General features: G+C 48.0%; 1 protein-coding gene across 1 annotated transcript in view; it reads left to right on the forward strand.

The window, feature by feature from the left end:
• Nucleotides 1–12,169: 12,169 nt before the first annotated feature.
• SLC38A1 (solute carrier family 38 member 1) overlaps nt 12,170–27,297 on the forward strand; it is a 58,734-nt gene continuing 43,606 nt past the window's right edge. Inside the window, exon 1 of the mRNA XM_074984067.1 lies at nt 12,170–12,266. The gene's annotated coding sequence lies outside the window, so the exon portion shown is untranslated. The remainder of the gene's footprint in view (nt 12,267–27,297) is intronic.

A 27,297-nucleotide genomic window follows, 5' to 3' on the forward strand; every position in this document is an offset into this window, starting at 1 on the left:
TGACAGTATAATCATATAAAACAGTAAAGTGATATGTAACCTGATAAGTATGAGCTTTCATTTATTGAAATGGAGTAAAACATTCTTATTCTTCACATTTGGACCTGATCCTGTGCACTGTAATCTGTTTTTTTTTGTTGAGTAGATTTCTTACTTCCTTGACATTCTTTTGAATTCAAGTTTTAAAAGAAATATGGATTAACGTCTAGTTAAATAAAGAGTAAAATAAAATGTTTCCTTGTCTTCCTTTGGGAGTGACCACAATCTGTTACTTTTAGCACAGGACCAAGTCAGAAGTTCTCCACGACTTGGAACTTGGCCCCTCAACCTGTAGTCATGAGATTTCAACAGGGCTACATGCATTGTCCATGGGAGTAGCTATGACAAAGAAGTCTAATGGAGGTTCACTAATCTGTTTGAATAACTTGCCAGGCCTGACATATTCACTACACCTAATACACTGTTGCAATAACCTGCATCTGAAAGGTGTCATTTAGGCAACAGGTGTGTAGCAAAATGTTTTTAAAAATACGTGTGAGAACTAACATGTCCCTTGTATTTTAATTAGTGTTAGAATCAGGCTGTGTTCTGTACTTTTGTTCTCTGTGCCCAGACCCATTTCAAATGTAGGCCCCTCTGTATATGGAGCCTCTGAATGTTACAGCGTGCTGCAATCTGGCTCCAGACTACAAGTCCCATGAGGCTTTGGAAAAGGGGTGGGGGGCTTTTTGGCTAGGCTGAAAAAAGAAGATAGTGGTCTCCTGTTGTTGGAGAGTTAAGGCCAATGAGCAGACCACTTGGGGCAGGGCAGGTGTGGTGTTTTCTCCCAGACCGGAACTACTTTGGGGAGTTACAGCCTACTAGTGAGAGACCCTGCAGGGAAGGAACTTAATCTGTTAAGTGCTGCAGAGGCCAGCTCCAGTGTCAGAGGCCCTGGTCAGCTTGTTGCCTTACCTGGAGTGACACACAGAACCTCACCAAGCTGTCTGAAATCCAGTAAACAGCAGCCATGTGGCAATGCAAGAAAGTAACTGGAACTTTGATAACTAAGGAATGTACTCTCTGGGGTAGGATAACTGAGGGCAGTGTACGTGATACTGTTAAATGATTTCATTCATGTTTAGCCTGTAACCCTTCTCTTTAAGTTGTTGAGTAAAGATGTGCGTTGGTTCTAATGTGATCTGTTAGGTATGGAATATTTATAATTGCTGTTTGGGATTTAAATCCAGATTATAACTGAAATAAATTTCCTGGAGGTTTCCAAAGGCACATCATTATAGCTGTGTCTACACGTGCACGCTACTTTGAAGTAGCGGCACTAACTTCGAAATAGCGCCCGTCGCGTGCTATTTCGAAGTTAACTTCGACGTTAGGCGGCGAGACGTCGAAGTCGCTAACCTCATGAGGGGATCGGAATAGCACCCTACTTCGACGTTCAACGTCGAAGTAGGGACCGTGTAGACGATCCGCGTCCCGCAACGTCGAAATTGCTGGGTCCTCCATGGCAGCCATCAGCTGGGGGGTTGAGAGATGCTCTCTCTTCAGCCCCTGCGGGGCTCTATGGTCACCGTGGGCAGCAGCCCTTAGCCCAGGGCTTCTGGCTGCTGCTGCGGCAGCTGGGGATCCATGCTGCAGGCACAGGGTCTGCAACCAGTTGTCGGCTCTGTGTATCTTGTGTTGTTTAGTGCAACTGTGTCTGAGAGGGGCCCTTTAAGGGAGCGGCTTGCTGTTGAGTCCGCCCTGTGACCCTGTCTGCAGCTGTGCCTGGCACCCTTATTTCGATGTGTGCTACTTTGGCGTGTAGACGTTCCCTCGCAGCGCCTATTTCGATGTGGTGCCGCGCAACGTCGAAGTTGAACATCGACGTTGCCAGCTCTGGAGGACGTGTAGACGTTATTCATCGAAATAGCCTATTTCGATGTTGCTACATCGAAATAAGCTATTTCGATGTTGGCTTCACGTGTAGACGTAGCCTATGTGTGTACAGGGCCAACCAGATGGAGGCACCACCATTTTACAGGGCTTTAGAAATCAGGGGTGGAAAAAGGATTCCCAACTACCCAACATCATCACTAGGACCCTCAGGATCTTCTTTAATATTGAACCCATCAGGCGCATAGACACACAACTGAGTTCTGCCTGCTTCTGAGTAACCCAGGGAGGAGAGAAAAGGGGTTACACAAATATTATGCATGTCTCACATTCCGTTCCACAAAGTGAGGCTAAGAGGGATAAAAAGTAAACAAAGACGATGTGCCCTGATAAATGCAATGTGCTGTAATGAGTCTTTGATGATATGCATATAAAAGAGACATAGAATTTAAACTTGATGTTTACATATGATTTTAGAAAAAAGCAACGAGCTGGACATGGAATGGGATTATAATTAATTATACTCCATTTAAAAGCAGCAAAAAAGTTACACACACTTCAGAAGACTACCTAGGGAATGAAAAGAAACTAATTATTGATTGTCATCCTAAAATACTATTAAATAGTAACAGAAAGATAGCCATGTTCGTCTGTCTAACAAAACAAAACAGCAGTCATGTGGTACTTTAAAGACTGAAAAAATGATTTATTATTAGAGCCGAAGAAGTGGCTCTGTCCTACAAAAGCTCATCACCCGATAAATCATTTTATTAATCTTTAAAGTGCTACTGTTTGTTTTACTAAAATACTAGTCTCAAGTGTCACTTTCTCCACTGAGCACGCTTTTGTCCAGAGTTCTTATATTTAGCTTTAAAATTAGTTTCCACTGTTAAAAATGTTAATTCTAGCACAAAATATAGATCATAAGCTAGTGTTAGCCACCACGGTTGTTTTGATTTGAACTCTACTAGTTTCCTTCTGAACTGGCTCATAAACATTCATGAGAAAAATTAAAAGAGGCATGTGAATGATGCAACATTATACTACATTCCAATAAACTTGATTTCATGGGAGTCTGGGCGTCTTTCAAATCTTACAAATCTGAAAAATTTGCAGTTCCACATTTACTTGCAATGGTGAAGTTGAACATATAATTAAAAGAAAGTCAAAGTAGTGAATCAACATTTCTGTGAGAGCTATCTTCTGCAATGTAGATTTTCATCTCCTGGATAAAGGAGCCCTTTTTCTGTCTTCTACAATGGCTCATCTCATGGGAGAAGCTCTCAACCCACAGGGCCAAGTAAGTTAAAACAACACCTTACAAGCAAACATTCATCCCTTGACAAGCAGAGTGCAATTTTAAAGAGATTTTTGAACTGTTTGAGAGATCAGAATAAAAAGCAAGTACGATTCACAATAGACTGTACAGCTGTTTCTGACTAAGCACTGGAAGCAAGCTATGTGGTTTCTGAGCTTGTAGCAAAAGCATAATAGCCCCATACAATCTTAAAGATACTAGTTTTATTTTTATTGGTTTTTATTTTAAAATTTTTAATTTTCGTACAAAGAAGTCTTGAGAGTAACATTAGGTGCACAGCAAGTAAAGGAAACTGAAAAACTTCTCCTTTTAGGTAACATGGTAAGTAGCTGCATGGATGACACATCAGGCGATACTGAGAAACATCAAAACCAAGCAGAAAATATGCAATGCAGCTTAACTTATTGACAGACATCAGTGGCCATGCTCAACTCTTGGCTAATGTGAAGTATATTGATGGGGTTAGTGCCAAAGAAAATTGCTTGTTTTGCAAAGACTGCCAGATCATGACTGGAAAAATATATTAAGTTTGAAAACAGTGTATACTGAAGAACTTCATTGGAAAAACTGTATCAGTATTTGTACTAATATGGCAGCCTCTGTGACTGGTAAAGTGAAGGGGGATTTCTAAGCAAATGAATAAACCAAAACTTGTTGGTGACTCACTGTTTCCTGAACAGCGAAGCTGTCACTGCCAAACACTTCCAGAACTGTCTTTAGTGTTAGACGGAGCAGTGAACTTTATAAAACTTTCACCCTTAAAATTGTGACTTCTCTTTTTTGCTTTTTTTGCTTTTTTTGCTTTGCAATGAAAAGGGAGTAGAGTTCCAGAGCTTACTTTTGCAAACTAAAGTATGATGGCTTTCTTGTGAAAAAGTTCTCTCATTGCTTGTATGAGCTGAGAGAGGTGATCAAAATGTTCCTAACTTTGGAGAAATCAGTGTATGTGACCTGGATACTGATGTGTGCAGAGACTGCCCACCTTATTGCTATATTCTGCAGAGTGAAAACGAACATCTTCTATCCAGTACAGATATACTGCATGGGGTTAATACTAAGCTCTCTGTCCTGACAAAGTAGCAAAAGGAACAACAGAAATATTCTTCTTGGCAAATACAGCAGATTCTGCTGGAAGGACTTTGGTAAAGGCTGTTTCTAAGCATCTGGAAAACCTGAAAGAAAAATTCCTTTATTATTTACCTTCAGTTAATACAGAAGGGTCTGACAGGTTCCAGATCCTTGGAGTTCCTTTGCAAGAATGTTAATAATAAGGGTTCATGGTCAGCTTGCCAATAAAGAATGAATCACCCTTTAATAATAGTTTGATGGCTCCTCATTAGAATTTCTGCTTAAAGACAGAAAGCAAATATCCTGTAACCTCTGAATATGCACTCTCCATTCTGTTGCCCTTATTAAGAACATATCTGCGAAAGTTTTCGAGTGTGTCTGACCTGAAGAAAAATCAAAAAGAGAATATGTCTTTTACTGGGAGGATCCTTTGTGCTGCAGTCTGGCTTAAAGACTAACAAAATGATTTATAAGTATTTAAAGTGCTACATGACTGCTGCTTTGTTAGAATACAGACTAACATGGCTACCTCTCTTGGCTCTAGAGACTACAACTCCCATGATGCCTTGGGAAGAATAATAAGGAAAGCGTTACAAGCTACACATCCCATAGAACTGAAAGGGACCTCAGGAGGTCATCAAGTCCAGTCCCTTGCCCTCGTGGCAGGACCAAGCACCTTCCTTTATTTAATCTATTGGCCACAGATCCCTAAATGGCCCCATCAAGGATTGAGCTCACAACCCAGGGTTTAGCAGGCCAATGCTCAAACAGATAAGCATTAGAGGGGTAGCTGTGTTAGCTTGTGTCTAATGAGAAGTCCTGTGGCACCTTATAGACTAACAGATTAATTGGAGCATAAGCTTTCATGGGCGAAGACTCACTTCATCAGATACACCGATTTGAGGGGCTAATGATGCTGTGATGAGCACACTGCGACCTGTGATAGAACAGACCACTTCAGGGCAGGCATACAGCGTTTTTCCCCAGTCCAGGAACTGCTTTGGGAAGCTAGAGCCTGCTGATGAGAGGCCCAGCAGAGAGGGGACTGTAATGGTCTGTGCCTGTTAAAGGGCTGCAGGGGCCAGCTCCCATGTTAGAGGGGCTGGTCAGCTTGTTGCCTCGCATGGACCAACACACAGAACCTCCACCAAGCCTTCTGCAATCCAGGGGATACGTGTAAGTGTACGAATATAAGCATCTGCAGCTCTGATGCCTGAGGAGTGTATACCCTGTCGTGGGATAAGTGATGGCAGTTTACATGTCAGTTAGATAAGTGTCATTTATTTCTGTGTACATTGTTAATTGATTTTATTCAAGTTTAGTCTGTAACCCTATTTCTTTAAGTTGTTAAGTAAAGATGTGTGTTAATTCTGATTTGATCCATTAGATATATACTATTTATAATTGCTGTTTGGAAGGTTGGAATAAAATTATAATTGGCATAGGTGTTCCTGGAGGTTCCCAAGGCACACCACTAAGTGTGTAGAGAAGCCAGCCAGGCAGAGGCTCTGCCATTTTAAAGCGGGTTAAGGACAACTTGAAGCTGCTCTGTGGCTGTCAGCCTTCCTAGCTGCCCTCAGCTGCAGGCAACTAGGCAGGCTAAGAACCTCTTCTCTCTGCCTTCCCCAAACCACGCAGCTGTCAGCTAGGGAGAAGCAGCCAGGAAACTGACCAGCACTCATGGGCTGGTTGGTTTCCTGGGTCCTGCAAGTGCAGGGAGCTGGGAACCAAGCAACAGCCAGCTTCCTGGCTGCCTACCCTGACTTATGCAAAAATATGAGTTACACAGGGGCTGCAGGAACGCAACCCCTGTGTAACTCAGGGTTTTACTGTACTGGCTTAAAATTATGCATATAGTGATTATAGGATCTGATTCTAAATTTGTTAATGGTGATGCAATTTTACTTCTGCTTTATTTTTTAAGCATTTTTCAGGCACAGAATCTATTGAAATGAGCTGGTACAGTAGTGTGAAAAGAACATCTGTGCAATATCAAACTATGTCCTGCCAATTGTATATTTAATATACAGCTTATTTCTCCTGAATGTACCAGTATTTTAAGGAAACAGAAGCTCTTAGTGTGTAGTTTTCTATAGTGAGTTGGGGAATTGGTTTCAGCACATATGTTGGCTTTTCTGTAACTATTTTAGGGACTAAAAATTTATATTTCTATAAATTAGTGTATCCTTGCAGCAAGGGGTTCCCCCGATTAAAAAAGTGTCTATCAGAGGAACAAAAATTCAAGAACAGCAAAGAAGCATAAAACACATAGGCTGTGCCTACACTACCCCTCCCTTTTGGAAGGGGCATGTAAATGTAGCTGATTGCACCTCATTTTCACGTTCATATTCAATTCCTCATTGGCATAATGATGGCCACTTCCGTTCTTGAAGAGCTGCTTTCAAAATGCAAAACAGCTGTGTAGATGGGCTTCCTTTGAAAGAAGCCCCACTTTCAAAAGCACCCTTGCTCCTGAAAAAATTAGGAAGGGTGCTTTCGAAAGCGGGGCTTTCTTTCGAAGGAACCCCGTCTGCATGGCCATTTTGCATTTCAAAAGCAGCTTTTCCATAATGGCAAGTGGTCACCATTATGCAAATGAAATGGTAATGTGCAAATTAACATAGCATTTGCATTTTGATCAGCTGTATTTACATGCCCCTTTCAAATGGGAGGAGTGGTGTAGATGTAGCCATAGTGTATGTCTACACAGCAGCTTTATTCTAAAAAGGTTTTGAGAGTAAGGGAACTTTGAAGTTTAGCAGGTACTTCAAAGTGCCCGAGGCTTTCTGCCTGTCAGTGCTCCAACGTTAGCAACTTCAAAGTTCCCATGGTGGCCATTGTGCTAATGAGGTGCTGCATATGCATTGCAGCAGCTCATTAGCCTCCTCTAATTGGGCTGATTAGCATGCTCCCTTTGAAGGAGGGGGGCTAGCGTAAACAAGCCCACTATGGCTTATTTCGAAATAGGCTCTATTCCCTGTACAGGCTGTGTCTACACTACACGCCTCTTTTGAAAGAGAAATGCAAATGAGGGAAATCAAAAATGCAAATGAAGCACTGATTTACAAACCTTTTGCTTCATTTGCATAATCTCTTCTGATTGTGTTTTCGGAAGAAATTTTTTTCAAAAAAGCTGCGTCTACACGTAAGCGCCCATTCGAATGGGCAAAAATAGAAGTTCATTTTTTGACAAAGAGGCGATCGAAAGAGAGCAGCCGCTGCCATTTTTCAGATCGGCGTTCTGATCCGCTCTTTCGAAGTGCCGTCCTGGTCTTTCGAAAGAGCATCTACACAGCTCCAAACTCTCTTTCGAAAGAAGGGAGGCAGGAAATGCCGCGGACGGGGTCCCATGGCCGACAAGCCCTTCCGGGGCAGCAGCCAGCCGCCTCCTTTAAAGGGCCCCTCCCTCTGCCCTCCTCTCCACATGAGCTGAGTGCTGCCCAGCCTGTTCCTGCCCGGCAGAGCCCACTCACTCGCGCTCATGGAAGCCCAGCAACAGCTCCTGCTGGCGGACGGCGTCATTATGGATGCCCTGCTGGCAGTGCTGTGCATGCTCACCGCAGCTGCACCCGAGCTCATCGGGTGGCTGCAAGGTCCCCCCAGGGAAATGGGGCTTCCCCCCCAGGCCACCACCGGCCGCTCCCCTGGGTGCCCTGACGCCTCTGGACCCACCCTAGCAGCACCAACTGGTGGGAGCGCGTGGTGCTAGGGGAGTGGGGCGAGGAAAGGTGGCTGCAGAATTTCCGCATATCAAGGCAGACCTTCGACGAGATCTGCCACTGGCTCGCCCCTGCACTCCGACACCAGGACACCTCCATGCGTCCAGCCCTCACCCTGCAGAAATGGGTCGCTATCGCCATCTGGAAGCTGGCCACCCCGGAGTCCTACCGCTCTGTGGGACAGCAGTTCGGGGTGGGCAAGGCCACCGTCAGGGCTGTCCTTATGGAGGTAAGGTGGGGCCGGGGGGGTCTGGGGCAAGGGGAACCCTCCCCTGCAAGGGGCCAGATGGGAGGGCAGGAGGGACTGCACGTGCCAGGGGCTGGATGGGAGGGGGGCAGGATGGGCCCAAGGTGGGGGGCGACGGCCGCCACACCCGCACTAGAGCATGTGCCCCCCTTCCCCCTCTGCAGGTCATCCAGGCCATCAACGCCATGCTGCTCCATAGGGTCGTCTGCCTGGGGGATGTGGACAACACCGTTGCTGGCTTTCAGGACCTGGGATTCCCAAACTGCGTCAGCGCTTTGGATGGCACGCACATCCCCATCCGCGCTCCGCCACACAGCGCCAGCCAGTATGTGAACAGGAAGGGCTACCATTCGGTGGATGCGAGGGGATGGTTCATGGACCTCTAGTTGGCTGGGCCGGCTGCACCCACGATGCCTGGGTGTTCCAAAATTCCAGCCTCGGCCGCTGCATGGGGCCTGGCACATTTGTCCCACAGAGGGAGATCCCACTGGCGGGGGATGTCACCATGCCACTCTGCATGGTGGCAGATGCGGCGTACCCCCTGCAGCCGTGGCTCATGAGGCCCTACACAGGACACCTCGACCCCACCCGGGAGGCATTCAATGAGTGCCTCAACCATGTCCGTAATGTGGTGGAGCAGGCCTTCGGGCGCCTAAAGGGGCGATGGAGGTGTCTCCTCACACGCCTCAAGGTCAGGGTCCCCAACATGCCCCAGGTGGTGGGTGCCTGTTGCGTCCTCCACAACATTGTGGAGGGAAAGGGGGATGCCTATGTCCCTGGGGGAGGCCCTCCGGACGGCACTCTCTACGAGCAGCCGAGCACTGCCCCCATTCGCCAGGCCCACCAGGACGGCCACCGTATCTGGGAGGCCCTCAGGCAGGCTTTTGCCAAAGGCCTCCTCTGACCCACACGCACGCCCACATCTCACGCACATCCGTCACCCACCCTCCCTGCCACCCCTACCCCCGCCAGCACCGCACCCGTACATCCACCACCCACCGAGGAGCACAGCATGGGGTGGTGAACAATAAATAAACTTTATAAAAAAAAGTGTTTTGTGGCTATTTACATATGGGGGAACCTAACTTAGAGGGGGGAGGGGGCCATGTAACTTGGAGGGCGGAGGGGGGCACTCATTCTGGGGCAGGTGTGCTGGGCCATGAACCCTGTCGGCCCCTGGAGCCTCTGCTCCCCCGGATGCGGGGTCCCTGGTGGGTGGGGAAAGTGCGGGTACCACCGGCAGGTACCCGCGGCGGGTGAGCCTGGTGGCAGCAGCGGGGGCAGGCTCAGGGGTGGGAGTCATCTGGGGGGCCAGGAGCTGGGCCATGGTGGCAGTGTGGTCCTGGACGGCCTGCCCGATGCCCTGGGGCGTGTCCAGCCTCCTATCCCAGGCAGCCCTCCGCCACTCCATGTCGGCCCAGGCTAGGTGCAGGCGCTCCTTGGCCACCTTGGCCTGCCGCTGGGCAGCTGGGTCCTCCTCAGGTTTCCGGGGGGGCCCACCGGCCACGGCCCCGACAACACCCTGCCTGGGGTGGTGTCTGGACGGGAGCTGTGGGCGGGCTCTCCGGCACGAGGGACGGTGCAGGGCTGTCCTGGCCCCCAGATGGCGTGGCTGTGTGGAGAGGAGGGGAGCATGTCAGTAGTGTGCCCCAAACAGACAGGATTTGACTGTGGTGTACCTGCCCAAACCGACCCCATGAGGCCCCCCACCCCCATAAGGAACACTGACCCCTCAGGGAGCACCGACCCGCCCCCCACCCTCCCCCAAGACCAGACCTCCCAGCCTGGGTGTGATTCCAGGGGTCTCTCCTGCAGGAGGCCCTTCCCAGGCTGTGGTATGCAGGCCCCGGGCGCTGTCGGGCACCAACCAGCCACCACCCCTGCGCGGCTTACAGCGCTGTCCACTGAGGGCGGGTGCTGGGCATAACTGATGTGCCACCACAGGGTGCCGCATCCCATGTGGGGGCTGGCCTGTGTATGCCCCGGGACCAATGGTCCCATGTGTGGACGCCTAGCCATTGTGTCAACCCCCCTCCCTTGCAGTAGGTGTGCGCCCCTCCCTGTACGTACCAGAGGGTCCCCCAGCGACGTCCGGAGATGCCCTGGCCTCTGTTGCCCGGCTGGAGGAGCGAGAGGTGATCAGAATCATCAGCTCCCCTTCCTCACTCGACCAGTCTGTGGTCCCCGATCCGGGCTGCTCCTCCACCTCGGGCGGCTGCAGCTCCTCCCCGGAGGTGTCCAGGAAGGCGGTTGGGGGGAACTCTCCTGGGGCCCCACGATACTATGGAGCTCCCAGTAGAAGAGGCAGGTCGCTGGACCTGCTCTGGAGCGTCCGGCCTGGTCCGTGGCCTGGGCATACCCCTGACGGAGCTCCTTAACTTTGGAGCGTACCTGCTCCGAGGTATGCTCCAGGTGGCCCCGGGCCTGGAGGCCTGTGGCCAGGAGGGCAAAGGCCGCAGCATTCTGCCGCTCCCCCCCCCATGTGCCGGAGGACCTCCTTGTCCTGCCAGAGGCCGAGGAGGTCCCGCAGCTCCCGCTCCATCCAGGAGGGGGCTCATTTTTTTCTCTCCCCCGGGAGGCTGTGGAGGGCTCAGTGGGGAGGCCGTGGGGCTCGCAGGGGGGCTGGCTGCTGGCCATGATGGTGCTCAAGCGTGTGGCTGGAGTACGTGTACAGCCTGCTCCGAGCACGCTCTCAGCTTCCTGCCACGGATTTCCTGTGTGCGTGGGGCTTTAAGGCAGCCGAAAGCAGGTACCACAGAGTCCTGCTGCTGCTGGCTGGAGCGGCCTCGCGCTCCAGCTGATCGGCGCCATGGCGGACCTATCTTTCGAAAGAGTGGGCTGTGGAGCATCTACACGTGTACTCTTTGGATTTATTATTTCAAAAGGGAGCGATCTTCCTGATACAGGATCGCGGTTCGGATTTCAATTTCGGAGCCCCGTTCTTTCAATTTTCTTTCAAAAGACGGGTTTGTACGTGTAGACGCTCTGCCTGCTTTTTCAAAAAAGGGCCTCTGTTTTTGAAGGTTTTTGCACGTGTATACGCAGCTAAAAAGAAAAAGCAGTGTAGATGTGCTACTTTCGAAAAAATGGTTTTTTTTCTCCCAAAAGGACCCTTTTTCCTATTTTTATTTCTTTCAACACAGGGATGTAATGCAGACACAACCACAGGGAAGAATTATTTTCTGTCAAGACATTTGCAAAAAGTACCTACTGAAGATCTGAGAATGAAACCAGCTGACAGACACAGATTACATGCTCTCCCTCTTACCTGTATTAGAAATTATGAGGCACATTTAGATATGAGCAGTATTACAGGTTATTATTAACCGCCCTCTTGCATTTTCTAGAAACAGACACAAGCCCTGATGGAAGCATGGAGATTTCCTTTAGCTCTGCTGGCCTCAGCCACGGAGGCCGCCGGGGGACCCGGCAAGCCCAGATCCAGCCCCTTTACTCCCTCCTTACAGCTACAGTCGAAGGCTGCCGGTTTTCGCGCCGAGGTCTGGCTGCTGCTCCTTCACCACCGCCATCCTACAATGTAGTTCAATCCACCCGTGCCGCCCTGCCCCCGCCCGGCGCCGGGGGTCGCCTCGCTCTGCATCCAAGACCTGCTGGTCCTCTGGGAGCGCCCCGACACGAGAGCGGCACCCCTCCCCGCGCCCGTCCGCACCTCTCCGCGTGGCGCCCCCCGGGCCGGGAGATGCTCTGGCCTCGGGCCCGCCGCTGAGCCCCTGCAGCGGGCACCAGGCGCGGGCAGGGCGCGTGGGAGGGATCAAGTAGCGCGCAGCTCACGGCGCAGATGCGAGCCGGCCAGCCCTTCCTGCGAGCCCAGGGAGAAGGAGGAGGAGGAGCCGCAGCAGCGCTTGCTCTAGTGCACGCTGAAGGTCGCATCTGAGCATCTCCCGCTCCGCCCGGCTCTGTCCCCCACCGGGACACAACCGCGGGGCCTTCTCCGCCTGCGCGAGGGGGCCAGCGCCTTCCAGCAAGGACGCCGGCGGAGCGGCGGGGACACCTGGCCGGAGAAGCCAGGCCGGCCGGGGAGGTGAGGTTGGCGGCGGCACGGCGGAGCGGGGAGGCCCCCTCCCGCCGCGTGAGGTGCCCGGCTCTTTCTGGGGGGCGCGGGCCAGCCCGGGGATGGAGCGGCCGCGCCGCGTGGTGCTGGGGGCGGCAGGCAGCGGCACGTTTCCCTGCTCGCCGCGCACTGGGCGGGAAGGCGGCGCGCGCGCATTTCGCAGTCACCCCGCTTCCCGCCCGCGCGCCGGGCTGCCGCTCGGGGAGGAACAGAACAATGGGGCGGGGGGATAGGTGGGGGGATGACATTCTTCCCCCCTCCCCCTCACAGTCACTGCACAAAGGCGGCCCCCAAAATGGCTTTCAGCGTATGGTCCTCCCGCCCATGTAGGAAAGCAGGGGCGCTGGGACCGCTTTTGTAGCGGGGGTGCCGAGAACCGGTGCAAACCCTTTATCCAATGGGAACCACTTCAAGCCGGGGGGTGCTGCGGCTCCCCTAGTTGCAGCACCTATGGCTGAAAGCTGTGAAAAGGAGCATTGCGTAAAATCACCATGGATATTCACTGGGCGAGGGGAGATTTTGGAGAAGAAACATAAGCCGAATATTCCCCTAAATGCAGAGACTTCCCTGTATGGGCAGGGACAGTTGGAATGTGCGTATTTGCATTTTAATTTTGGGAGGTGTTCATTTTGAATGAAAGGTTAAGAGGCTGATTTTATCTTTTGGTTACAAGGGTTGCAGTCCCCTGTAATTCCCTGGCAGGAATGCTGGTTATTAATAAACCAGGCTCAGTATTTATTTTTAAATGCAGCATTGATTAATAATCCTGCTGGTAGATTGCAGCAGTAACATTTTAAAATTAAGTCGTAGGGAAAAAATGAGTATCATCTGGGGAAGGAACTAAAAATATGGGGGGGGGGGCGGTGTCTGTGTCTGTGTCTGTCTGGCATATGAGTCTCCGGTGCATTACAAAGACGCTCTCATGCATAAATCAAAACCCACAATTACTGGCTCTTTAATGCCCAGTAGTGAGAGTTTTGTGTAGGTAAGAAACATAGGCAGGGCCCACAATATGTAAGTCAAGCATCTTTGTTTTATCTTCTTCACCATGAAGAGGGAAAAGCTTAGTTGGTAGTGTTTTGGGGTGTTTTGTTGGTCTGCTTTGTCTTATCATCTAACTGCTTTCCTCTGGCTAGACCAGAGATTTTGGTTCGGTTAGTTTTTTTAAATTGAAGATGTAAATTAATGCAAGTGGTAAGTATAATTTTTCACCTTCATAAAAGAGGAACAGTAGTATGTGTAAAAACCTGTCCTTGCTTTATCTGACATTAGGATAACTGAAATAAAACCCATACTTGACAGCTGTTGGCCTCATTGTCATATTATAGTATGAACCTGCCGGATACCATGAGATTACTCAATTTCTAATTGTGCTCAGATTGCTTTTAGGCATTTCTACTAACGTATATTTCAAATGATAGTGATTGCTGCTTTATGATGCTTCATTCATTTTTTTGTGGGTCTGTTGTAGTGGTTGAAAGACTACATAAGTGAACCTATCATTGTTATAAAGTTAAAACCATGGTCAAAATGAGACATGCCCTCAATTAACCTTTGTGATTCAGTTTTTAAAAAGTTATTTATTTATTTTTGCAAAAAGGTCATTTGTGCCATACGCGCAAACTTTTACCAATTGTAAGACAAAAGTAAGTAATAACCAAAAAAGGACTGATTCAGACTTAGGGCCTGATTTTCTCACTAAACTTGAATGAGAGAACTTCACTGCATCCCAGCAATCACTTCATTGGGAGCCATGGACCATGGATGTAAAGTGATGCAGGTCTACTAAGCAGTTTTGATTTTACTCAAACACTTCCCGTGCAAAAGCATGTGAAAGGAACACTCACCTGAACCATTACATATCACAGGGTGGTTGGAACCAGTATGTTTTCTCACCAGGATTGCAAACCACTTTTGATGTGGATGGGATAAGGAAGATTCTGAAGATTGAATGGCATCCTGGAATCTGTGGGTAGCCAAGGGCCAGACCCCATGAGCCCCTGAGCAGAAGTGCAGAAGACTTGCCATCCCACATGCTTCTCAGAATCCTTCTGCTGGATGTCATTGAACATGGAGGATGATTTGTGCCTTATTACCTAATCCTATTTTCTACATTAATGCACAAAGGAGGAGGAGCAGGCCATATAAAGAGGTGGCTCCCTGATTCTAGACTTCCATTTTAGATCCTTGCCAGTTCCCTTTCTTCTCATAAGAGGAAAACCCTGCCCCATCCTGGTGAAATTGAGTATGTATGTGTGGGGAGGGGCCGAGGCAAGAGAGAGCCACAGAGAGAGGAGGGCATGGAATGATGTGTGGGACCCCAGAGAAGGGTCATGGCACAGGGCTCCGTATTGTACAATTAGAAAGTTGTCAACCCTACTGTTGGGTCATCTAGTCCAACCACCTGTGGTGTGGAAAGATTTAAATATTCTAAATCTAAATGAAAAGCTAAAGCGACTGTAGTGAGTCAGTATGGCCTCCTGCAGACCCGGAGGCAGGGGAAGTTATGCAGAGGCCCTGGTGGGCGGGGCCAGAGTCAGGAGACCAGAGGCCTGCCCCTCAGAGGGCGGGGCCAGGGGCTAGAAGAGCCAAAGGCGGGACCCAGGAACCATTCGGGGCTGGGCCTCCGGGCAGGGAGGACGTGCCTGCACGAGCTCCTCGGGGCCGAAGGGAGAGGGCCTGCGGCCGCCCGGCCAGGCCGGAGGAGCAGGCCCCCAGAGGCTCCACGCAATCCCGGGTCCGTATGCCCCAAGGAGACTACCCGGACTTCCCGGACCTACCAGGGCCTTCCTGCCGGCGGAGACCCCCCGCCTTGGAAGAGGCCCCGGGAGCGGGTTGCCCCAGAGTCCCGGCGGATCCTTACAGCACTCAGACCCAGGACCGCCTAGGGTCTCCGGTATTACCGCCGCCCGACTACCCTAACGACGTTGTTATGGACGATTGGCCGGAGCCCCCAAAGGTGGATGACCCAGAGGAGACCGACCTAGGAGGACCCCTCGACCAGATGGGCTGGAACCTGCCGCCAACAGAGGGTGAGGTAGGAAGTGGCCCGGGGAACGTCGCTCACGAACCAATGGCAGTGTGTTGCGGTCTGGATCCCCACTGCCGGGGTTGCATGTGAGCGACCCCCAGGGCCCCGGGCCGGGTCGCAGTGGAGTGGGAGGGCCTGCGACCCCCTACCCCCCTCCCTGACAGGGCCAGCCCCCGCTGAGCCTGTCTGTAAACCCTTGTGTTGCTGCCCCGCCCCAAACTGAGGGCTGGGCCGGTGCTTAACTCTTGTGAACTGCTGCCCGCCCTGGACTGAGGGCTGGGCCCAGAACTATACAACCCTTGTGAACTGCTGCCCCGCCCTGGACTGAGGGCTGGGCCCAGAACTATACAACTCTTGTGAACTGCTGCCCCGCCCTGGACTGAGGGCTGGGCCCAGAACTATACAACTCTTGTGAACTGCCGCCCCGCCCTGGACTGAGGGCTGGGGCCTGTACGGTGGTAGTGGTGAGCCGCTGACTGCCCCCTCTTTTGTTGCCGCCCGCCCTAGACCAAGGGGCTGGGCGCCGCGGGACGTGCTACAGCGACATTTTCTTGAACATCTTGTATTGCTGTAATCCAGTAGTTCCCAATCTGGGGGCTGCGGACCCCTGGAGGTCTGTGAGGTTATTGCAGGGGATCTGTGGGAAAAAAAAAAAGATTAATGAAAATGATCATAAAAATAGAATTGGTTTTGATGGTGATCCTCAAATGGTTTGGAGTGTGATTGGGGGTCTGCACTTGTGAAAAGGTTGAGAGCTACTGCTGTTATCTAAATCCAATACAAGGCATTTGAACAGCTTTGTAATTATCTTTTCATTTTCAAAATGTTTTACAAGATTTTCCGATTAACTCTCACACTATCTCTGAGAGCAACATGTAAACATTATTTTTCCTATGTTACATATGAGGAAACTGATAGAAAAAAGTTACAGCTGCACTACAAAAAGACAATAAACTTGAATTAAGAACAGATTTCTGTGCAGTCAGAGCCTCACTAAAGAGTCTGTCAGCACATGTAGCACCAAATTAAGAGTTAAAAGTTCTTTGTTCCTGTTTGTGAATCATTTTGGTATTTGGTTCCTGGTTTATTGGTGGTATTCTACAATTTATTATTCTGTAATTTTATACTTATTATGGAATCTATGGTTTGAAATGAGATTTCAGAGATTTATAACAGTGCATTCTGGGATCTCTTCAGGAAAACAGGAAATATTAAGAGGATTTCATAGAAAACAATAATGAGAAAAAGTGAAAATGTCTTTCTGTGCTGAATGTTCCTTATAGATAGATTGCTGAGGGCTCAGAATTAATCTGTATTAAAACCTGTCTTTCTTTTTTGCTGTATTTTTAAGTGAGTTGCCTGAAGGTAAGTCGTAAGTCAGTGAGAGAGTCAGAAATAGAACTTGATGATTCTTTAGTTAAAGTCTTTTTGTTTACATCTGCAGACCATAGTTTCGTAATTTGGTGGAGGGTTGCAACCAAACTTGAGGGGGTCATAACCATCCTCTCTTTCTTTATTGCTGGATAAGAGGTGGTATCCCAAAAATTATGGAGCAAAGAATCCTGAATTTTTTTCCTGTTGTAACACGAGGTCACAATCTGGCAAAGGCTGAGAACCAATACCGTAACCATAGAGCTTATAGCCAGAAAGGACTACCAGATCACTTGTTCTGACCTGTATATCACAAGCTACCTGTACCACCCAGGACCCGCACACTCAACCCTACAACTGAAATGAGTCCAAGATAGTACAGTCCTTGGGATACTAGATTATGTGCCACAGGCAAATAGTAGTCTACCCTGCTGTCCCACATTATAGCATCGCTTTCCAAATTTCATTATTGTGTTCTCCCTCAGTTATTCTTTTTCAGAAGACTATGCCTTTCAAGTGAATATTTCATACATGCAATTTCAAAATCATTGTTTTATTATGTATATCCTTGGATTCTTACTGGTTACATTACTCTTTCTTTTAGAGAACATCAAAAGCTATGGGCAAAGGAGAAACATGTAGCACATCTCATCTTTTTGTATAGGAGACAATTGATGTGAAACTCAAGCTCGGAATTCTGATGGCTTTAGTAAACTTCACAGAGGAAATTTTTGCAAGAGTAGCAACCATATCTATAAACAGAAAACTGAATCGAATTTCAGCTTGCAAGCAAATTATCTTTAGTTCTGTATTTTAAAGTATTACTTGTATCTTGGTGGTTTGACATCCTACCACAACGTACTGTATTGGAAATCTAGGCAAGGCTATGTCACTGTGAAGAAATCCTGTCCGTAGCTGAAAGCACACAAGCCACACAGCTGCTTCCAGTTTCCTCTCAAATAACTCACCTGCTTCTGAGGAGGAAGGTTCTGAGATCACCATTTTGAATGGTGTTATTTGAGAAAGAACTGGCAGTTCTAAAATATTTCAGTGAATGATGCCACACCATCAAATACTTTTTGCTTCTTGCTGTGGTGATATTAATGCCAGAAGTGCCACTTTCAAGAGAGGTACTTTTTGAAATGCATAAATTAAAAATAGCACTAGAGCTGGTTCATGCTTTCAATACAGTAGAGCTGTTTATGTTGGGTTTTGTTTTTCCAAATACACAAACTTTTCAGATGAATTAAACCCTTCTCTAGTGTTATGACATTTAAACAATCCAGACAACTGCAGTTTCAGGGATTCTGTTAGAATTATTGCCCTTTCAGAAGACAGTAACAAAAATGTCTTGGAGTCTTTGTCTGACAGATTTTGACAGTCTGTGAGGTTCTCAATATCCTTGAGAAAAGGAAAGACATTATATCCATGTATTATCTGTCAATCTTGCTTTTAAAATCTGTGACAAATTATAATCCTTTTCTATAATTTTCAAGGCAATGGTGTTCTTCTGTGAGCAGCACTGCGTAAACAAATTATTTGTAATAAGTTTTTTGAGATATGCCATGCTATGTGTAAAGACAAAGGCAAGCTTTCAGTCCAGTCACCTAAGGACTGCCCCATACTTCAATTCTGCTCGTTTTACTGAACCAAGGATCTAGGCTAACTACAAAATACTATAGCGTCTTGATTTACGTGAGGGTTCCATTCGCACGCACTGTCACGTAACTGGACGTTTTTTTGTAAGTTGGGGTGGCTTTTTCCCCTGGTGGAACGCACATTCTGCAGCTGGGGAAGCAGCAGGTGCACTTGGAGCTCCTTTAGAAAGGTAAGTATTGGGGTTGGGGAGGGGCAGTTGGGGAGGGTTAAGCCATGGGTGGATTAGTGCTGCAAGAGTGCAGGGGTAGAGATGAGCTGGAGCTGCACATGGGAGTGCGGGGTGGAGGCGTTTGAACCAGGGTGGGAATGGGGCTGAACTACAGCCACATGCAGGGTGGTGAGCTGAGCTGTGGGGGGGGTTGAACTGGGAAGGGAGACTGAGCTGGAGCTGCATGTGAGGGGTGGTGAGCTGGAGCTGTGCATGGGTGGTGAGTGGGGCTGAGGGAGGAGGTTTGAACTGGGGCTGGGGGGTGGGGAGGGGATTTTGAGTTGCCCTTAACTCACGTTACTGCAAGTTAAGCACGATTCAAAATCATGCATTTCGAAGGTTTACTGTACATACTTTTGAAGTTCTTCGAGTGGTCCCCATGGGTGCTCCACAGTAGGTGTCAGGCTCGCCCCAGCGCTGCAGATCGGAGATTTCCAAGCTGTATCTCGTTGCATCGTGCATGTGTAGTAACGCACTGGCCCTTCGCACAATTTTGGTCATGTGCTCGATCCGGTCGGCGCCAGTCCCTCTCAACTGCCAGCGGCTGCAGACCGACTTTGCTTTGTCTCCAACATCTGAAAAGATAAAACCCTTTATTTGTTTTACTGGCTGCTAGTTTTTAAGAACTGCTCCTTAAAATCTTTTACGATATAGAGTTTTTACTTAAAAAAAAAAAAAGAAGTAAGAAGAGAGCAGCAGAGAAAGCTCTTATCTTTGTTTTCTTATCTTTGGCATAGTCCTGTTAACACTTATCTACAGACTGTTTTGTTGTTCTCAGTACCTGTTAAGTACCTCGTTAAAGTTAAGCTACATTAAATCAGTCTAAATAAATAAATAAATAAATAAATAAAAGAAATGTCTCTGTCAGGCTTCTAGTAGTGCGAGTCAGGCTGTGAGGCTATGCCAGCCTCTGATGGTCACAGCAAATATATTTGCTGTCTGGGCGAGGCCCATGTGCCTCAAAAGTGTCCTCATTGCTCTAAACTCACTGCAAGGGCGAGGAAGGACAGAGAAATGAGGCTAAAGATGATAAGGCTCTTCAGCCTGAAACAACCGAGCTGACTCCCTCAGAAGGCCCATCAGCACCTCAAAAGCAGAAGGCGACTTCTCTGACCTCCATGGGTCATAAGAGAAAGAAATTGTCTCCTACTCAATCCTTGCCTGTACTATCCACAAGCAGTACGAGTGAGGCACAGAGCCGGGACACATCTATATCTAAAGGAGATGCTAGGCCCAGGGAACGTTGCCCAGGGTCTCAGAGTTCCAAAGACGCAGCACTGAAGATTCTGCAGGCTTGTAAGTGGCAGGTGCTGGAGACTACGGCACCGAGAGCATCGGAACTGGAGGCCCCGGAACAGGGACTTGCAGTGCCGAACACCTCTGGTTGTGCAGAACCGCAGGCTGTGGAACCAGTGGCACCGATACCCACGCCGAAACCTTCGGCACCGAGCATGGCACCATCTGTATCGGCACTGGGAAAAGCATGTTCTAAGACATGGCACCGAAATCCCTCCCCAGACCTCTTCATTATACCATCCCCTCTGTCTCCGAGCTCTCCTCCAGAATCATACATCCCGGAAAGACCCTTGACACTACCATTGCCTTTCCTTAGGCCACCGTCTCCATTTCTGCAGCCCCCCTCTCCCTGGCTCAGGCACCTTTCACCTGACATTCGCATCAGCTACAAGGATGCCCCTACAGGGTATCCCCACCCCCGTCTATATCATCTAGACGCTCTCATTCCTTCCACCATCATAGATACAGGCAACACTCATGTTCCAGATCCTCATCATCAGGCTCATCACTATCAGGAGGACTATCACCAGCACCGACATTACTCAGGGTCCAGGGATAGATCCCCGCATCCATGCCCCTCATATAGACAATCCTCATCTCCTCCTCCAAGGAGGCATCATCTGTCCTCTCCAAGAGAGGATCCAGAACCATTGCCGATCCCCCATTGGGGCACCTAGGGGAGCTAATGCAGGAAGTATCTGAGGAACAGAGAGAGGCATATCAGACAGATACTTCTTCATCCTCTCTAGAGGAGGTGGTCGTCCCACGAGATATATCCCCTCCGGATGACCTTAGACAGTTTCAGGAACTATTAGAATAAGGTTCCAGTGAAACCACGTTAGCATGTGACCGGTTTCATTCTTATTAGGACTTGTCAGACATGTGTAAACTGCTGTCTGTAACGTGATTTGAACCTGGGACGCCTTCATCATAGTCAAGGACAATACCGTATCTCCACAGGTTCACATTGGTTGTGGGAAAGGAATATATGTAGATCAGTTGGATTGATCGCTTTCCCAGATAACTGGACCAACAACTGTTGTCTATGTGCGCTACATTCACGAGCGAGTGAACTGTAAGCACGCCCCAATCGGAGATGAATATATTTATAAAAATTATATTTATAATTATAGAGATATTAAATATATATATATATATAATATATAATATATTTTATATTATATATTTAATATATAACGTTGTATATTTATTATTATATAATATAATAAATATATTCAACCCCGATTGGGGCGTGCCTACAGTTCACTCGCTTGTGAACGTAGCACACGTGGCCAACAGTTGTTGGTTCAGTTATCTGGCAAAGCGATCAGTCCAAGCTTCAGGAACTGTTCAGAAGGGTTGCGTAGTCTCAGGATATACTGGTGGCAGAGGTACAAGAGAGACAGCGCAAACTCCTCAAAAATCTGAGACGACTTTTGTCATCAAAGATAGCCATCCCACTGGATGAGGGCATCACAGAGGCTGCTACAAACATCTGGCAAACTCCAGCTTCTATTCCGCCAACCAATCAGAGGGCAGACAAAAAGTACTTTGTGCTGTCAAAAGGAAAGGAGTTTTTATTTAACCACCCCCAACCAAATTCCCTTGTCGTGGAATCCTCCCAGCAGAGGTCAAGGGCACCACAATACAAATCTACAGTGATATAAGGATGCAAAGAGACTGGATTTATTTGGGAGGGAGGTATATTCATCCTCCACCCTGCTGCTGCCTATGGCTAACTATGCTGCACACTGCTCCAACCATAATTGTGATAATTATACAAAACTGATATCACTCATGAACTATCTCCCAGATGAAAAGAAGCCAATCCTAAAGGCTATCGTCCAGGAAGGTTACGTGGCCTGACGTACAGGAGTCCAAATTGCACTGGACGTGGCAGACACAGCAGCACATTCCACTGCCACTGCAATGGTGACGCAACGAGTATCCTGGCTGCAGACATCCGGTGTCCCTAAGGAATTACAAACAAAAGTTGAGGACCTTCCTTTTGATAGATTAAAACTCACAGACGCGGTCCTCCACTCCAGCAAGGACTTGAGAACCACATTAAGAACACTGGGTATGTACACTCCTCCTTACAGGAGGAAGAGGTATTACCCGTACCAGCGACACTATGCCTTCCAACCTTAGCGCCCACAGTACCAGCAGGGTTATGACCCGGGGTGCCAACAACATCAAAGACCGCATAGTCAACGTACCCAGCAAGGCTGTAACCCTGCACCACAGGCAGCCAGGCAGCAAGTTTGACTACTACGTCGAGGACTGCGACACCACACCCATCACTCAGTGACAACAGTCACCTCATCCCCTATGTCACCACTGCCTCAGACCATTATACCATCAGTGGGAAAATATCACCACAGACTAATGGGTACAGGAAATCATTGCTGCAGGATACACCATCCCATTCCACGTACTTCCAACAACAAAACCCCCCACCCAGTCCCTCTTCAGGGACCCCTGTCACGAGACCTGTTAAAACAAGAGGTCAACACCTCATCTCCATAGGAGCGGTGGAGAGAGTCCCAGACAAGTACCAGAGGAAGAGTTTCTATTCACATTACTTCCTCATGGACAAGAAGACAGGGGGCTGGAGACCAATACTAGACTTACAGGTTCTCAATCATTACCTCTGCAAGCAGCGTTTCAAGATGGTTACTATTACTTCCATAGTCACAGCACTGGGCGATGGGGATTGGTTCGCAGCCCTCAACTTACAAGATGTGTGCTTCCACTTAACCATTCATCCTGCACACAGGCATTTCCTCCATTTCACTGGGGGCACAGAACATTTCCAATACAAAGTTCTGCCCTTCGGCCTGTCTTCAGTGCCCGGAGTCTTTACAAAGTCACTCTCAGTAGTGTCAGCTTACCTGCGTCGTCAAGATATCTTCATCTTCCCATACCTGGACGACTGCCTTCTAAAAGGCGCCTTGCAAGTAGATGTCTTATGCATGATAGACATTATTGTAAAGACGTTCCACTCCTTGGGCCTCATTATCAACTTCCAGAAGTTGACGATGGAACCTACGCAGGACGTAGAGTTCATAGGAGCGCGCCTCGATTCCATCACGGTGAGACTGTATCATGCTATCACGTCTCTGATTCAGGTGCTGGTAGGCAGCCCTACAGTACAAGTATTAACTTGCCTGCAGCTTCGGGGACACATGACCGCCACCACATTTGTGGTACAGAATTCCAGGCTGCACTTTCATTGCCTCCAGTGCTGGCTGGCGACCGTGCATGTACCAATGAAACATACCACTCACAAGAAGGTGTCACCCACAACAGCGGTGCAAAAGTCACTGAGATGGTGGGTGGACCCCAACAATCTGCTATCACGGTCCTCTTTCACCCACCGCAAACCATGGTTTTTTCTTACAACAGCTTCCTCCACCATAGGATGGGGAGCACAAATGGGAAACAGATCAGTGCAAGGGCGATGGTCCCACAAAGAGAGGGCAATGCACATAAATATGCAGGAACTAAGGGCAATGTTCAATGCATGCAAGCACTTTCTACAATACCTATGACACAAAGTAGTCGGTGTCAATACTAACATTTCCACGATCTATTATATCAATCGACAGGGTGGAGCCAAATCTCGCACATTGTGTGCAGAGGCTGTCCACCTGTAGAACTGGTGCATTGCAAACGACATAATCCTGAGAGTCTCATACTTACCAGGCACCAGCAACATGCAGGCCAACTGGCTGAGCGGGCACCTTGCTCTCAATCATGAATGGGAGATCCGTCCCGATCTGCTTCCATGTATCTGCAACACATGGGGGTTTCCGCAAATAGACCTGTTTGCGACCTCCAACAACAAGAAATGCCCTTGATTTTGTTCCAGAACGGGCATAGGTCCAGGCTCATTAGGGGATGCTTTCCTTCTGTCATGGAAGAGCCCCTTACTTTATGCATTTCCTCCTCCAGTACTCATCCACAAGGTCCTGAAAAAGGCAAGGATGGAGAGGGCACACGTGATAATTATAGCTGCAGCATGGGACCGTCAACACTGCTACAATGTATGTCGTGCTGCCAACCACTCCCCCTCCCGATTGTTCTGGATCTCCTCACACAGAACAGGGAAGCCCTGAGGCACCCTCAACCTCAAACATTACGCCACAAAGCATGGCTAATCCTTCGCTCAGCGCCTTAGAGACTTTATGTTCAGAAAGGGTTAAAGAGGTCCTAGAATGTAGCCAATGGGCCTCCACCTGGAAGACTTATGTGTACAAGTGGAAGCACTTTACTTCCTGATGCTTATCCAAGCCATTGAACCCCCTAGAGGTCCCAGTTCCCATGACGTTGGATTATCTACTGCATCTAAAACAAGGGGGGGCTCTCCCTGCCATCACTAAAGGTCCGCCTGGTAGCTATTTTGGCCTTCTGGCACACAGTAGACGAATCAACTATCTTCGCCCATCCTATTACAGCACGATTCCTGAAGGGCCTCACAAATTTATACCCTCCTCGCAAGCCAATAGCATCCTCATGGAGCTTAGATCTGGTTCTGGGCATGCTGTCTAGGCCACCCTTTGAACCGCTAGCTACTGTTTTTTGCTTTGCCTACTTGCCTTAAAAACGACGTTTCTTCTTGCTATCGCATCTGCCAGTAGAGTAAGCGATCTGGCTGCGGTAATGACGACCCCGCCCTATACAACTTTCTCCAAAGATGCAATAATGCTATGTTTACGTCCTGCATTCCTTCCAAAGATCTCCTCCAAAGAGTTCTATATTAATGAGGCGATAATTCTACCATCCTTCTATCCTAAGCCACATACCTCGAATAGGAAGGTGTGGCTTCATGCACTTGATGTGAGAAGGGCACTGGCCTTCTATATAGACAGAACCAAACCCTTCCGAAAGATGGATAGACTGCTGGTGTCACTTGCATGCAGATCAAAAGGAGAAGGATTATCCTTGCAAAGAATTTCAAATATTATCACATCCTGCATAAAGATGTGCTACTCATTACTTAAGACCCCTTTACCAGTTCTTCCCAAGGCTACTCCACTAGAGCAATGGCGGCTTCAACAGCCTTCTTCAGAGGAGTCCCCTTGAAGGACATTTGCAGAGCAGCAACGCGGTCGTCCTATGACATGTTCGCCAAGCACTACGCGCTTCATCGGCTACTGGAGGAGGATGTATGCCTACCAACAGCAGTCCTTTCAGGAGCAAGCCATATGTAATCCAGTACCCACCTCCATGTTTTTGGGTCACTGCTAGGTAGTCACCTACTGTGGAGCACCCATGGGGACCACTCAAAGAAGAAAGAGAAGTTACTCACTTGTGTGGTAACGATGGTTCTTTGAGATGTGTCCCGTGGGTGCTCCACTACCCACCCATTCCTCACTGCTTTGGAGTTCTGCTTTATGTTTTTCAGAGGCACCCAGGATGGTCATTTTGAGGAACTGGCGCAGACCAGATCACCCACGTGACCAAAAGCGCACGAAGGGCTAGCATGTTTCTACACGTGTGCAATCCGACGAAATACAGCTTGGAAATTTCTGATCTGCGGCGCCAGGGCGCGCCCGACACTTACTATGGAGCACTCACGGGGACACATCTCGAAGAACCATCATTACTACACAAGTGAGTAACTTCTCTTTCCTTCTCCAATGGACCCAGGCCTTTCCTATTTCGGGTATGTCTACTCAGCAGCCTGATTTCAAAATAAGCTATTCTGGAAGAGCTATTCTGATCTTCTGAGAAAACTTCAGTTGACAAATTGCATCCAGACACAAAAGCAGATTGCTTAGTTGATCCGCTCTGTTGACAGAAAGCGGCCAGACTGCCCTGTCGCTTTCTCAACACAATGGCCAACAAGAAGCACCGCGAACAGAGCTGCGCAGTGTCCAGGATGCCCCGTCTGTCGATAGAGGGCGCCACAGAGCATCACACTGGGTTTCTGTCAAAAGATTCTGTCAAGAAAGGCGTTCTGCCTCCTGGGAGGACGGCAGAATTCTGTCAATGGAAGTGTTGCATTCTGTTGATTTACTGTTGACATAACACATTTGTAATGTGGATGCCCCATGAGTTTTCGTGACACAATGCTAGTTTTGTCAACAAAACTCTCTCTTGTAGACGTAGCCTTTCTTAACAGTGCCTGTTTTGAAATAGCTGTTTTGAAACAGGTGTTATTCTGTGTAGAATGAGGCTTGCCAATTTTGAAATAAGCCACCCACTATATCGAAATTATTTGGAAATAGAATTTGTGTTGTGTATATGCTAGGTTAGTTATTTTGAAATAACTGCTGTTATTTCAAAATGACTTTGCTGTGCAGACCTGCCCTTCCTCTTAGGGGCTGTTTTCTCCAGTAGCATGGAAAAGGGTCATGTGAAGGGAGGAAATCTTATTTCTTGGGCTAATTTTCTTTTTATAGGTGGTTTTCATCAATACTAGTTAGAACATCATTTCCCTTTTTTTTTTTTTGTAGGTTAGGCAGGGAGTGGGATCATAGGTAACAGCTGGAATTGGGAAGTGGAATTGCTGAATTGCTAATTGGATTATTGTTAATATCTATTTTGCTTCCTTGAAACTTTGAGAGTTAAGAAAAAGGACAGGTCTACCCTAGAATTTTTTTTTTTGCCAGTTTAGCAAAGTTGATTAGCTATGTGATGTTTGGGGATATTTGTGTTCTAGCAAAAGGCCTAGTGTGGATGTATTTATACCAACATAAAAGTATTTTTGCCAGTATTTGACTCTCCAAACCAGAAGATACCCCAGCAAAAATATTTTTTGATGATATAAGCCATGCCTGTCCTAGGAAGGTTTTGCTGGTATAAGTGTGTTGGTATTGCTATAACACTAGCACAGTTTTTAAGTGTAGATTAGTCCTCAGTGTCCTTGACTATTAAAAAATGGGAGTTCTGGAGTTTGCTGGGGAGAACAATACATTGCTCTTACGTAGCATCTTTCAACTGTGAATTCCGAAGCCCTTTACAAAGCTGAGTAAGTGTTAGTATTATCTTCATCTCACAGGTGGGGTACTCAGGATTAGATAGTTGCCCAAAGACTCACAGTGAGTTCTTGTCTCTGTTCATTAGCATCAAAAATGCCTCATAACTCATGTTTGAAAATTCATGCATCTGTTTGTTCTAATGAAAAAAAAAGTCACTTGTCTGCATTGGAATGAATAACTTATTTCTGTTGAGTTATTTTTTGTGAATGCTGAATTTTTGTATACGTCCGAATGAACTTTTTGATGAGATAATATGATCTAATAAGCATTATGAACCCAATGTTGCAGGATACAGCATGGGGTAGATCCTGTACTCATGCAGAGTGTGAGTACATAAGGGAGAAGAGGTGGATGTGGTATACCTACACTTTAGTAAGGCATTTGATATGATCTGACATACCTTCTTATCAATAAACTAGACAAATACAACTTAGATGGGGCTACAAT

Source organism: Carettochelys insculpta, chromosome 1, assembly GCF_033958435.1.
Source record: "Carettochelys insculpta isolate YL-2023 chromosome 1, ASM3395843v1, whole genome shotgun sequence".
NCBI classification, from domain to species: domain Eukaryota; kingdom Metazoa; phylum Chordata; order Testudines; family Carettochelyidae; genus Carettochelys; species Carettochelys insculpta.